Genomic DNA, 14,648 nt, shown 5'->3' on the forward strand with positions numbered 1-14,648 from the left:
TATAAGTGTGGTTTGTAGTAATTTGAAATATATAATATAGCCTATCCTAAAATTGAAGTACTATATCTATCCTAAGACAACGCCTATATGTGTAATTTATAGTAATTTGAAATATATACTACAGACTCAATACCACTCTTGTTGTAACTGAATAATATGTCTCAATCTTTATTCTGGTCAACAAATTGTACTATTTTACAATATTCCAATTAATTGATGATAAAAACTTCATCTTAACACACCTAATTTAAAAAATTGGAAAAATTCAACTAAATGATTTGAAAAGCCTGACGTAAAGCTTTTCAAATGTGACTTGGATTTTAAAATATTTTTGAACCCTCTGGAGAAGTAAAATAAGGCTATTTTTTTATTTTCTGGAGCTGTCAACCCAGCCAGAGTGTTATTGTTCATGTGTGATTTGTAGGCTACCCTAAGACAACGTCTATATGTGTGATTTATAGTGATTTGAAATATATACTATAGGCTAATCTCAGACAACGTCTATAAGTGTGATTTATAGTAATTTGAAATATATATTATAGACTATCCTGAGTAAACCTAATTCAATTTAATTAATTTTTGAGAAATCTTGAATTCAATTTGCCACAATTATTGTTTTGGACCACCATTATAATTCAGTTTGACAATGTTTGTCGTCGTGTTGTTGTCTTAGGATGAAGAAGAAATACAATGACAGCTGGGGGTCCCCGTTAGACTTTGAAGCAATCTAGATAGCCTTTCGTGTATCTAATTCACAACCTTGATTACTTTCTCCCGTTTACAAACAAAGGCCGTTTATTGAACCTACGACTGTTTGTAGATTGTCAAGTCTCTTTTGACAAGAAGAGTAAGGCCGTTTATTGAACCTGCGACTGTTTGTGTAGATTGTCAAGTCTCTTTTGACAAGAAGAGTAATGACGTTTGTTCGTTCGTTCCTGGAGTTTACGTCCATATCCACCAAGGGGAGTACTGGCGACCAGAGGTCAAAGTTTTAAAGAGCATCGTCTGCCCCATATTACAGTGCATGTTTTTGGATTGTGGGGGTTTGCGCTTTAGATCGTTACGGTATAAGTTGGGGTCACGCTATAGTTTACATCGAATGCCCTATTTTGTTATTACTGATAAATACATCTTCCGTTAAATATTAAATCTTCATATCTGCAAAGTCTAGCGTCCCTATTTATGTTGAGAGATACCCCTCCAAACAAACCACAATCTTCACTAAACAGGACAAAACATTTTGACCAGCCCAGACAGCCTTGGTGCCAATCGAACAATTGAATCGTCAACTAAGTTTATGTGCAATGTTCTAAGTAAGGTGTGTGGGGGATGGAAGAGGGGGGGGGGGGGAGCGAACGGTCTAATCAGGACTGTTAGGATTAGGGATTTCTATGGGCCCTTCGGTCTTGCCCCACTGCTCAAGAAAATTATTGAAATAAAATTCTCTCTCTCTCTCTCTCTCTCTCTCTCTCTCTGTGCTGAAAAATCTTCATCTCTCGAGCATGAACTATTAAGTTGATTGTGCATGGTTCTCATTAAGGTCAATTTGTGTTATACAATGTCCAGTGAGCCTGTCAGTATGCGAGTTTATCAGGGCTGATATGGTTAATCGTAATCAAACGGGTCATATGGTTTTAATTAAACTGAAGACAAGGTTAACAGAAATTAGAAAGTGTGGGAAAATATTGACAGTTTTAACAAGATAATTCCATGTGATATTACTTACCTTTTCTACATACCCTTAAAGTAGTCTTTAACTCAATATCATCTAAAATCTTCGACATTGAAAACACGAATTATTTGTCAATTTAAATCAACAGTGATGTTGTTATCTTACCGGGAAAAGGTGGGTTTCTGATATCCAATATTTAAGACAAAATAAACATTTTTCGTGTACTATAATACGTTTCAGCGCCATTTGTAACAAGGGGCTCGAAGAGCAAATCTAGACATATTCCACAAGTCATGTCAAACGGTGACGACATATTCTTATCCGGAGAGCATGCGTAATAAATACTATCCCTGTAGACTGGAATAACCAGACGCTAGAGATCGCCATTCAATTGAGCTCCTTTAAATAATATAATGGCACCATTTTGTCTGTTTATTTATAAATAAAAAAACTAACTCCGAGGAGATAATATTTATTTATTGGATGTTCTATATCTATATTTTTAAATTAGACAATTACGTTTAGATATTAAAAAAAAGGGAATATTATAATTTGATGGTAACATTTGATCTGTTAAATAAGAAATAAAAACACAACTATATTATTAAATAAATCAATCACGTTTAGATATTAAAAAAAAAGAATATTATAATTAGATGGTAACATTTGATCTGTTAAATAAGAAATAAAAATACAGTTATAAAACCGCGCTGTAAATAGTTAATATTTATTCTATGGATTATATGGAATGTATATAAATGCTCTAACAATGTAAGAACTTAACAGGTATAGTTTGCTATGTACAGAACTTTTTCAGGCACGTATCCGGAGGATCAGTGGGGGGGGGGGCTAGGCGGTCGCCCCCTCCACCCTACTAGCATAGAGAATATTTATTATCTCCTACATTCATGACAATAACGCCGTTTTGGCTCACTCCACTCTAATCCTATACCAATCTGTTTAACAGAGATCTTCTAATATCTCTGTAACAGATGACTCTTTCGACACGTGACGTCACATCACGCGGCGTCAATCATTGGCTCGATAGCGCGTGCATTGTTTACATAAGACGTTACTAATTCGGGCTAAATGGTGAATTTTACCTATTTTAATACCCATTTACACTAAATAGGAAATGATTTTTACCTACAAATAATTCAAACGTCTTTATTCATTTTTCTTATAAATGAAAAAAATGTTTTAGAATTTAATTTGACGGAAGAAAAAAGTAAATATTAAGTCACATCGATGTCATCCTTATCAGTGATTGTAGCGGCCTAGCGAATATTCACTCATATCAGTGTGATCCTATACATGTATGCACCTAAATGATCAGAATTTGTCTTTATAGTACAATACATGGCGTTTGTCTGCTTTTGTTAACCCCGTCGGTGCAGAACATTAAGACGTTAAACCCCATTTCGAATTTGTTGACACTGGGATATTGCACTACAGTACAATAGAAATTACGATATCTCCTTTGTTGGTGCATAAAACTGCGACGTTTATCCCCATTTCATTTTAACATTATCGCCCCGATAATAATGTTCGATCGAATTAAGGATGAAAACCAAAGAACTGCCTTATTTGGTGGGCTATTATAGAGCACCGACAGCATACCATGTCAGCTTGGGTATCAATTCTAATATTTGGCAATACCCCTTTTAAAAACAATTATTTATGGGGTTTTCCCAAAGGTCACGACATGACGGATATTAATAGATTATTGGACTGGGCAGTAACACAGCAATGACTAGTGTCGACCAATGGTTCACCAATGTTAACAACACCACAAATCGCACTTGCGTCAATTTCGTATTTTACATTAAACATGCATGATTACGTGAGATTTAGATAAGATCCGATAGTTATCGCTATAATAGTTTAAAAATAGAACGTTTGAAGAACAGCGTCAATCGATTTTCATTACTACCGTTGTTACGATGATAAACAATTAATATATTAATATATTAAATGACGATCCTGTTTCAATCCTTTCAAAACACAACCAGCCGACTTTCTAGAGAGTTGATTATGGACTTGCCATGTGCATAAATGTATGATTCATAATTTATATAACATGTGAGGCCAAATGAGAGACCTGCAATAGGCATAGTTAACTCTTACATAATGCATGTTTAAAATCTATTGATAACCTAAACTATAATTATTGTGTAACAGATGGGCCATTTAGGCTGATTGTTTACTTTTCAAATACGACAAATAAAAGTGAAATTTCTGAATGAATGATGGACCGTAGCAAATAAATAGGCTAATTCTATTTCCCCATTCATTATAACCGCCTTACGCTTTTAGATAGAAAAACAGTTTGTATAAGAGCAATGGCTGATATGATTATTGGCCAGAGGATATATATCTGTAAGTTGTTTACTAGAATTTATTGATGTACCGCCTGTACATATGATTCTCCCAGAAGATGAGTGTTTACATAAATAGCGGGGGGGGGGGGGAGGGGGGTTGGATGGCCGAATGGTGGAAGCGGACGTTAAACGCTAAGAACAGATATTCAAACACATTATGAAGATTGTATTTGGGGTATATATACAAACACTTAGAACAGATGGGGGGTTGGATGGCTGAATGGTTAGCGTGCGCGCGCTGTATCATAAAGTCTGCCATTGAGTCGACTGGCGTGGTTTCGATTCCCGGGTTGTACGTGACAAGGAGTAGAGTCGCCTGTTCGACCTCGTGGGTTTTCTTCGGTTTCCTCCCACTGCTAAAGACCCCTACACGCATGCGAATTGTTGAAAACAAATTTAACCTTATGTTATTCCCGAAATGACCCAGTTGTGTCGAGTGGATGTTAAACTCCATCTCTCTCTCTCTCTCTCTCTCATATAAATAGCCCAATTCGTTTCCGCCAGTTGACATAGTTCGTCCTCCGTGATGTCATTAGAATTGCATTATAATCTGCCTATTGAAGTTATATAAATTATTAACATTTATTCACATGAAAAACAAATAATCAACTCTCTAGACCATCGGATGGTCGCGATTTTAAATGGATTGAAATACCATCGGCATGTAATAATTTAATTTAAAAATGGATAATCGAGCTTTTCTTTATTATCGACCGTTTTAATTAGCCCAATCAGAGCGTTACGTTAAACCCCATTTCATTTCATTTCGTTTATTATCCGGCTGTCCAACCTCGTGGGTTTTTTCCGGGTCCTCCGGTTTCCTCCCACTGCTAAAGACCCCTACGCGCAAGCGAATTATTGAAATAAAATTAAACCATATGTTAGTCCCGAAATGACCTAGTTTGTGTCGAGTGGACGTAAAACACCATTTCTCTCTCTCTCTCTTTCTCTTTATTATCCGAACAGTGGTAGAAATGAAAATCGAGACTACGCTATTCTTATGAAAACTTCCAACATTCAAAACTTCGCTCAGAATAAAGTAATTTGACTGAAATTTTCAATATATTCCCGTTTCATTGTCGACACCTTATCTCAATTTAACCACATTAAAGGGACAATAACACTCTTTCTGGCTTGACAGCTCCAGAAAATAAAAAAAATAGCCCTATTCTAAGTACTAGATGTGTGAGTGTCCTACCTGTTGTGTAAATTATCCATTAAATCCTATTTTACTTGTCCAAAGGGTTCAAAAATATTTTTAAATCCAAGTCACATTTGAAAAGCTTTACGTCAGGCTTTCCAAATCATTTAGTTGATTTTTTCCAATTTTTTAAATTAGGTGTGTTAAGATGAAATTTGTATCATCAACTAATTGGAATATTGTAAAATAGTACAATTTGTTGACCAGAATAAAGATTGGGACATATTATTCAGTTACAACAAGAGTGGTATTGAGCCTTTAACCACATTAATTTCTGGACCCTTGTTTTGACGACCAGTTTGCCACAAATACCAATTAAATGTATATATATCTAATGGAATTACAATGCAAAGTGGTAATCGAGTCTGGGCAATTGGGAACTACTACCATACAATTATTAACTAATAACAGTTCTGGTGCGCAAGGGAACTTTCATGCTCTGGTCAGTAAATAACCCATTGGATGAGAACAAGCTAGAACCTCAATTAATCCACTATTAATGTAGACGTACTGTCATCTGGTTAAAAACCGACACGATATATAGGCCTAATGCTAAATCTATTTGTTAAGGTCAGCTCAATTTTTGTCAAGGTTGTTGAGATGTAAATCAGGTTAGGGCACGTGATTGTTGGCGAAATTGTAGGTTAGGTGAGCATTGGGGCTAGGTGCAGGGTTAGGATTAAGGTTGGGATTAGCGCTAGCCCTGTTTACATCTCGTGGCCTATGAAGAAAAATTGAGCTGGCCTTATCATTTAGCACTAACCATAGTGCAGGGTTAGGATTAAGGTTGGGATTAGCGCTAGCCCTGTTTACATCTCGTGGCCTATGAAGAAAAATTGAGCTGGCCTTATCATTTAGCACTAACCAAGGTACACTAAACGTAAACATAAATGAAATAAAATGAAATGGGGTTTAACGTCCTACTGTTCTGCTCCGGACTGGGCTAATGAAGACGGGCATACGCTATACAATGTACTACGAGGGAAATTTTGCCCGGACAGCGGCACTACGGCCTACTCTTATATCGAATTCCAACTGTCAAGGGATTTTTTTACGTGCCAATATGTACATGGGACCTCGTTTTAAACGTAAACATGAAACTCTGTATTATATATATATATTGGCGACTCTTGTTATTATTACGAAATTTGTTGGCTACATACATATATATCTTAGTTGCGCCGACAACTATAATTTATCAATGAGGTTAGAAATTCCAGACACAGCCAAATACACTGTAAACATTAACTGACCCGCGGGTTCAATAGGTCAGAATGGTATTTGTTTGTTTATTAATCATAGTTTCGTATTTTTCTGAAGAGAATCCCAGACAACTGTCCTGATTGTCCCACCATGATTTGTGATGGAAGAATTTTAAATTGAATTTCATATAAATCGGTTTTTACATGATATCATATCAGTTTTGATTTTTATCATAAAATGCTTTTCACGTAACAATAATGTTATTATTGTATTTACGTCAGTTAAAAAATCACATGTCATTTAATCCATATCGAACGATATTACAGATTAACTGGGTAACATCTGGCAAATATTGTTTTTTTATGTCAATTTCACTAAGACGGCCCACGCACGATATATCATACATACAGTAACATTTTGACTTAGATGCAAATTAAAGATTGAATTACGCTGATCTATCCCCACCCACTTTTAACAGGGTTTACCGTCCTACTGTTCTGCTCCGAATGGGCCAATGAAGGCGGATATACACCATACACCAAGCAGCAGCATTACGAACTACTCTTATATCGAATTCCAACTGCCAAGGGGTGTTTTACGTGCACGCCAATATGTACACGGGATCTCGGGTCCCATCCGAACAAACACCATTGACAAGGGGAGACCACGCCGGAAAATCTGATAAACTTTCTCGGTCAATGCAGGGATCGAACACGGAACCTCTAGGGTAACGAGCCAACGTCTCCCATTGACTGTGAAACATACGGTGATTATACATTCAAGGATGTGTTTTAATATACAGAAAAATTAATTACATATTTTTGGTACAGCCGTATATATTATATATCATAATAATAATATGTACATTTTTTGTACACTCCTATATAATAATATGAATATTAATGAGCGTTGTTAAACATACATCATGCAAGAGGTAAATCTGCTTATTGCAGGTCTTTCTTTTGGCCTGACATGTTATACAAACTATTAATTAGACCTTTATTAACAAAACAAGATCATACTCAACTCTTCATGGCATCGGACACTCGAGATTGTAACTAGATTAGAACGGTTCGCCATTTAAAAATTTAATTTAAAAATAGAAAAGCGAGGCTATGTCTCGAATATACCAGTGCCCTGGTTACCACTTTGCACACATCTTGTCCAAACTACAAACCGTAATAACTTGGCCCAGAATAAAGTAGCCTAATTTGAATTAAATTTTCAATATTTGCATTTTAAATTATCTATTTTTGAGCTATTATATATAGCAAGAATGGTCAGCTCTTCATCTTAATCTTACATAATGTATCTTTAAGTAATATGAAACTAATTAATATTAATTAATCACAGTGATATATTAATATATCATTATTTATTATGAAAGGTAATACTATTATACGCACAAAGTTCGTTCGTTCGTTCCGGGAGTTTTACGCCCACTTCCACCAAGTGTGATATTGTAGACAAGATAAACAATGTAATATACGTCATATAAGTAAACACATACTGGGTATTATATAGACATTGTTATTAAGAAGAATAATAAAAGTTATCTCAGCTGTATATTATATAATCTATATATACACTCTTATATAATATCTGTTATATACAAAACAGCAGGAGATTAAAACAACATCAAGTTTATCATTAAATTGCGGATTCGAGCAGAGATTTGTGACGCACATAGAGGGTTAGATCTAAATATTAAGGTCACCTGCATATTTCGTCGAGGTCACGAGATGTAAACAGGGATAGCACTAACGCTAACCATATACCAAGACTTTGCCCTAACCCTTAACCTAACCCTAATCCACAATCCTCGGCAACAATCACGTGCTCTCATCCTGTTTACATCTCGTGACCTTGATGAAACCTGCAGATGGCCTTAATATCTAGACGTGACCGTGCGGAGAGGGTGGAAGAGGGGATGAGGCGCCCTGGCAACCATCATTGAAGTAGCGATTACTATTGCCTTAGAGTGAAATAAATAGTATGTTTTTTAATTGAAATTATTGCTGTTAACTTAGTTGTACAAGCTGCCCTACTTGATTTGAATGAAAAGTGTATTTCATCAGTTTTTGGCAAACTCTTCAAACTGCCAAGGGTTATTTTACGTGCACTCCATCGTGTGCACGGGACCTTGTTTTTTCGTCCCATCCGAATTACTATAGCCGATGTTCATTGTCAGACCCACGATCCTACACCATTGCCTGAACCCTACTGAAATTTAAAGCATCATTTCTTACAAACAATATATATCAAATTCTGATGACATTTTACATCTGTTGTGATCAAGGCGGGCGGAAGACTAATTATAATAATAATAATAATAGTTTATTTCCAATAAGTATTCAGGCCATGGGCACATTTTTCCCAGTCAGCGATGCTATAGACAACTCTTACATCGAATTCAAACTGCCAAAGGATCTATTACGTGTACAACAATGTGCACACTGGGTGTAGTTTTTTCGATCCAGGGTAGCGGTGTAAGACGCCTGAATATTATGATTGCTCATAACTCAAGACAAGATCATAAAAATACAAACATAACAAACCAACACTATTTTCAATGAATCATCATAACCTCACGTCAAATCATGGTAAATAATACCTCGGAAACTTATTATTAGGTTGGTATTTTTATACACTTCCCAGACAAGAATGTGTTATATGAACTATAGGCCTACAACTTGAACCCCCGATTTATTAATACAATAATATTTACCTATACCATATGAAATATGTCTGTTATCACTGGTAGTTTGATAAGATGTCTGTGTCTCCTGCAATAGTTAAAGTGCCATTATGGAAGATTAGATAAAGAGCTGACAGTTCTCGCTATAATAGTTAAAAACTAGATAATGTAAAGAGAATATGCTGAAAATTTCAGTCAAATTTCTTCACTCTGAGTTCTCGCTATAATAGTTAAAAGATAGATAATGTAAAGAGAATATGCTGAAAATTTCAGTCAAATTACTTCACTCTGAGTTCTCAATATAATAGTTTAAAAAAAAAATAGATAACGTGAAGAGAATATGCTGAAAATTTCAGTCAAATTACTTCACTCTGAGCCGATAAACACTGTAGCCTCGATTGTCATTGTTACAGTTGTGACGATAATAAATACAGTCTCAATTATCCAGTTTTACGGTTAATCATGAACAGCCGTTGGTTTAATCGCAGATCGAGTTCAAATCTGTTTAAAATCGTACCCGTCAGATGGCATCTAGAGTTGATTATGTTCTTGCCATGTTAATAAATGTCTAATTAATAGTTTATATAACATTTAAGGCCCGAAGAATGACCTACAATAGGCAGATCTGTTTCATTAGAAATGAAATGAAATGGGGCTTAACGTCTCATGTTTATGCAACAGCCGTGCTAATGAAGATGGGTCGTATACACCATTCAATGTAGGTTACTGTTGGGTATTTTTGCCGAGACAGCTATTGGTTGTTTCGTCGCCTGGCAAACCATTTAGAGTTAGAACTCAGTACGTTGCTTTTTTGTAGTGACTGTACTGTATTCATTATATGTTTGTAATGCAGATCTCGAAAAATAATTCAAAGTTTTACGAAGAAATGAAATGAAATGGGGTTTAACGTCCTACTGTTCTACTCCTAACCTGGGCTAATGAAGACGGGCATACGCCATACAGTGTGCTATGAGGGATATTTTGCCCGGGCAGCGGCACTATCGCCTACTCTTATATCGAATTCCAACTGCCAAGGGATCTTTTACGTACATTCCAATGTATACACGGGACCTCGGTTTTTCGTATCATCCGAAGGACTAGACAGCTGTCCTTGTCAGGCCCTCCGTTCTACACCACTGACAAGGGGAAACCACGTCGGAGTTTTACGAAGATGTTCTTCTTGTTATAAAATGTTCTGTTTCTAAGGGGATATGACAACCGCCGTATCTTGTTAACCTGTATTCCTGTTTTCTTAGAGACGTGTATTGATCATAGAGTATTATACCTAGCAACTCTCTATAGATGCCCGATAACTTCCCTTAGGAAGCTTGTCAGCTGCCCTTTGACACGTCAAAATGTTTGGCAATCAGTAACCAGGACGATCCTTTCTTCTCATTTTATTGACCGGTGTCCGGTGAAAATAATTGGAACTTGACTTATCGTATACATTTATAGCGCGAGAGAGAGAGAGAGAGAGAGAGAGAGATATAAATTGGGTTTAACGTCCATTCGACACAGACTATGTCATTTCAGGACTAACATATAGTTTAATTTTATTTCAGTAATTCGCTTGCGCGTAGGGGACTTTAGCAGTGGGAGGAAACCGGAGGACCCGGAGAAACCTACGAGGTTGGACAGACAGCCCTACTCCTTGTCACGTACAACCGGGGATTCACGCCAGTTGACTCCATGACAGGCCTCATGATACAGCGAGCACGTGCTAACAATTCGGCCATTCAACCCCCCCCCCCTACATTTAGGCGCACAGCAGACAAACGGGAACATTTCCATGTAAAAACCCGTCGTTGTTTTTTTTTCTTTCGTTCAAAAACAAAATTTGAAGGACAAGTAATATGTTCTGATCTTGTTTCTGGGGGTTGGATCTATAATTTTGATCAAGGTCACGAGATGTAAACAGGGCTAGCGCTAATCCCAACCCTAACCCTAACCCTGGACCTAGCGCTTAACCTAACCGTATAACCTACAATCTCGCCAACAATCACGTGCCCTAACCCTAATTATCTCACAGCGACCATAACGAAAATTGAGTTGGCCTTAACAAATAGATCTAGCCCCTTGTTCCTGGCTTGTTCATGCCGGTAGTCATTATCTATAAGTCGTAGCGATCGATATAGGGAGAGATTTCTGGGCCGTTTGTGTAACTTCCTGCCCACACGACATCTACCAATAACACTAATTGTAGACCTGTACTGAACTCGTTAGAAAGAATCCTGGCTTCAAAAATCGATTTTATAATATCTATGGATTACCGTCTTTAGCTACCGCTATACACAGATATTGAAATCAACAAAAATTTGACTCACCCAAGCAGAAACAAATGAAATGAAATGAAATGAAATGGGGTTTAACGTTCAACTGTTCTGCTCCGAACTGGGCTAATGAATACGGGCATATGCCATACAGTGTGCTATGAGGGAAATTTTGCCCAGACACCGGCACTACCATCTACCAATTCCAACTGTCAAGGGATTTTTTACGTGCACGCCAATGTGTTCACGGGACCTCGTTTTTTTTGTCCCATCCGAACGACTAGACAGCTGTTCTTGTTACTCCTTCTGTCCTGCACCATTGACAAGGGAGAAACACGCCGGAAAATCTGGATGAACTTACTCGGCCAATGCAGGGATCAAACACCCGACCAGTTAGAAACAATCTCGACAAAAGGCTTAATGGGGCAATAACACTCTTGCTGGCTTCAAAGCTCCAGAAAATAAATAATATCTCTATCTAAGTACTAGATGTTTAAGTGTCCTACCTGTTGTGTAAATTATCCATTACATCCTATTTTACTTGTCCAGAGGGTTCGAAAATGGTTCTAAATTGAAGTTTCATTTGAAAAGGTTTACGTTAGACTTTTCATACCATTATGTTGAATTTTTCAAAATTTTTAAATAAGGTGTGTTAAGATGAAATTTGTATCATCAATTAATTGAAATATTCTAAAATAGTACAATTTGTTGACCAGAATAAAGATTGGGACATATTATTCAGTTACAACAAGAGTGGTATTGAGCCTTTAAATGGAAGACTAGCGTTTAAAGCTTTCACCATTTTTATGTATTCGAATAGTACTTTCTCCCCTCCCACCCCTTCCCGTCCTCAACCATCACCTTGTAAAATTAAATAAATGTGTAATAATTGCTTTATTAGCCAACAAATACGAATTTTAGAACGGGATGATCGGATCTGTCGTTCGCGGCGATAAGGGAGATATGAAATGCGGTTTAGCGACCTATACTTGGCAACGATAACTATGGCTAAGAATTACCGGTTACGAAAAATTCTAGAAACACTAATACATTTTAATAAACTTAAGACTTTAAGGTTCTTGGCAGCATCACCTATGGGGTAAATCAACAAATTGCCAGTTATGAAAAATTGTATTGGTGGGTACACGCAGTATACGAATCCACCAAAATTTCACTGTTAAAAATGTTCACTCCTAGGAAACTACTAGATTGATCAGGCATCAGTGTTATTGTAAATGAAATGAAATGGGGTTTAACGTCCTACTGTTTTGTACCGAAAGGAATAATGACGACGGGCATACATATTAAAGTATGTTGTGAGACTACGGTCTTACTCTTACATCGAATTCCAACTGCCAAGGGTTCTTTTACGTGGACGCCAATATGTACACGAGACCTCCGTTTTTCGTCTCATCCGAATTACATACGAAAAATCCCAATGAACTTTCTCAGTCACCCCCGGGCTGGCGAGCCAACGTCTTACTCACTGAGCCAGCGTGACTGTAAATTAATACAGCAGTATGAAAGTCATTGGATCGAAAACTGCAATATCTCGCAGGTATCCTTGTTTACAGTGGATGCCAGTTACCCTTAGAACATCACAGACTTGTCAGTTAAAAATTAAATGATTTACGCTTTTAGTTGAGCGTGCTAGAGTTTTAGAGTGGGGCGCATTTATTTGTAAAAGCTGATAATCTTCTACTCTTCGAATTACATACATTACCAAAATGTGTACATCGGCGTTCGACTTTTCGAGCCACCCGAATGGCCATATTGTGTATAGGCCTATACTTATTAGACCCAATAGGCCTTACCACAGACACGTTATTGTTTATGCCCCCGCCAGACCGGGGTGGCGTCCTTACTGCGCTGCTGCGACCAGAAAATGCACAAGGTCGCCGGCAAACGTGAACACAGCGCGAGAATATGTCCCTACTAATTACAAACTTGAAAAAGATCGAGTACTCACAGTTTTCCAGGTCAGATTGCAGAACCTTGGCGTTTGTTTTAAACATGCTCAAAACTAACGCCGTGATTCGGCGATCATTGACGACCATCACACTTTTAATATGCGTATGACGTTCTTGACGCGCTCTGAGATCATTTTCCGTCGCCGTAGCAGCGCAGTAAAGACGCCACCCCGTTCTAACGGGGATATTATATAGACTTTCAAATGACTAGTATCGATTTTTTGATAGACGTGAAATAGAAATAAACAAATATGGAATAGATTTATTCAAGTGAAGGGTAATAAAATTCGTCATACCATCGTACATATACATCTATTCTTATTTATAAAGAATTATTGGTTTGTTGTTGAGTTGTTCTTATAGTATTTAACGCCCGCTTCCAACGAAGGTGATATCGCAGACAATTTGTCTTATCTTCATTTTTATCATCTTAGCGCACGCGCAGGGATCTTTCCTGTGGGAGGAAACCGGAGTACCCGGATTAAACCCACGAGATTGAGAAGGCGCCCCTATCTCCAAGCCACATTCGTCTCGTATCCATCCAAATAGGGTAGGGGCTAAATACCACGCTCATGTTACTGCTTCTATAGTAAATCAAACGTGGTACGCTACTTGGTACCGCGTAATTTTTAATTATAGTGATTTTTCGGCTCTCCTAGATCTTGTCTGCGATATCACTTTTGAGGAAGCTGACGTTAAAGAACGTATGTACTACTACTACTACTACTACTACTTCTGTTAATTACCGAACTTCATCCAGATTTTCCGGCGTAATTCCCCTCTTGTCAGTGATGCAGGACGGATGGTCTGACAAGGACAGCTGTCTAGTCGTTCGGATGTGACGAAAAACCGAGGTCCCGTGTACACATTGACGTGCACGTTAAAGATCCCTTGACAGTTGGAATTCGATATAAGAGTAGGCCGTAGTGCCGCTGTCCGGGCCAAATTTTTTCTCATAACACACTGTATGGCGTATACACATCTTCATTAGCCCAGTTTGGATCAGAACAGTAGGACGTTAAACCCCATTTCATTTCATTTATGTTAATTACCGTGTAAAAGAGGATGTTTCGTGTCTAGTAGTTACCTGTAGCAAGTTGAGGTCAGCATCATGTTTGGTAATTGTGGAGATCTGTAGCTAACAGGAGGGATGTTATTGTTATTCCACGTGGCTAGATGGGAAACAAGCCTTACGTCATATGGAAAACTGGATTGCACAATACTCGACATAGCCAGCTAATGAAGTACGAAAC

At 37.5% G+C, this 14,648-nt stretch overlaps 1 protein-coding gene across 1 annotated transcript in view; it reads left to right on the forward strand.

The window, feature by feature from the left end:
* Positions 1-14,648, forward strand: part of LOC126812041 (uncharacterized) — a 42,096-nt gene that overhangs the window by 4,972 nt on the left and 22,476 nt on the right. The window lies entirely within an intron of this gene.

This window comes from Patella vulgata, chromosome 2 (genome assembly GCF_932274485.2).
Source record: "Patella vulgata chromosome 2, xgPatVulg1.2, whole genome shotgun sequence".
NCBI lineage: Eukaryota > Metazoa > Mollusca > Gastropoda > Patellidae > Patella > Patella vulgata.